The following is a 1,009-nucleotide window of genomic DNA, read 5'->3' as shown; positions in this document are numbered from 1 at the left end:
TCTGCAAATAGATAGAGTCTTATTTCTTCTTTGCCAATTTGGATGCCTTTAATTTCCCTATCTTACTGTATCGTTCTGGCTAAGACTTCCAGCACAGTATTGAATAGGAGTGGTGACAAAGGGCATCCTTGTCTGGCTCCTGTTTGCAGAGGGAAGGCTTTCAGTTTCTCTCCATTGAGAGTGATGTAGGCTGTTGGTTTTGTATATATGCTCTTGATTATGTTGAGGAATTTCCCTTCAATTCCTACTTTGTTGAGTGTTTTTTATATCAGGAATGGATGTTGGATTTTGTCAAATGCCTTTTCTGCATCAATTGATATGAATATGTGGTTCTTTTCTTTTTTCTTGTTTATATGGTGGATTATGTTGATTGCTTTTCTAATGTTGAACCATCCTTGCTTCCCTTCTGTGAAACCCACTTGGTCATGATGTATTATTTTTTTGATGTGCTGCTGGATTCTGTTGGCTAGGATTTTGTTGAGAATTTTTATTTCTGTGTTCATGAGGGATATTGGTCTATAATTTTCTTTCTTAGTGATGTCCTTCCCTGGTTTTGGTATGAGGGGTGTGATGGCTTCATAAAAATTATTAGGAACTTTTCTGTACTCTTTTATATTTTGGAATAATTTGAGTAGAATTGGTGACAGCTCTTCCCTGAATGTTTGGTAGAACTCACCAGTGAAGCCACCTGGTTGGGAGTTTTTTGATGACCTGATCAACTGCTTCTTTTGTTATGGGTCTGCTCAAGTTTTCTACTTCACTCTGTGTAAGTTTTGGTAGGTCGGGTTTTTCTAAAAAATGTATCCATCTCTTCTAAATTTTTGAATTTGTTGGAGTACAACTCTTCATAGTATTCTGTTATTATCCTTTTGATTTCATTTGGTTCCGTTGTGACATTGCCCATATGGTTTCTAATGTGAGTTATTTGTGTCTTCCACCTCTCTTCTTTTGTTAGGTTTGCCAATGATTTGTCAATTTTAATAACCTTTCCAAGAACCAGTTTCTTGTC

The sequence above is a fragment of the Chrysochloris asiatica genome, unplaced genomic scaffold (genome assembly GCF_000296735.1).
Source record: "Chrysochloris asiatica unplaced genomic scaffold, ChrAsi1.0 scaffold00048, whole genome shotgun sequence".
Lineage (NCBI taxonomy): Eukaryota > Metazoa > Chordata > Mammalia > Afrosoricida > Chrysochloridae > Chrysochloris > Chrysochloris asiatica.
The sequence above is the reverse complement of the archived record's forward strand: the minus strand, read 5'-3'. Positions refer to the sequence as shown.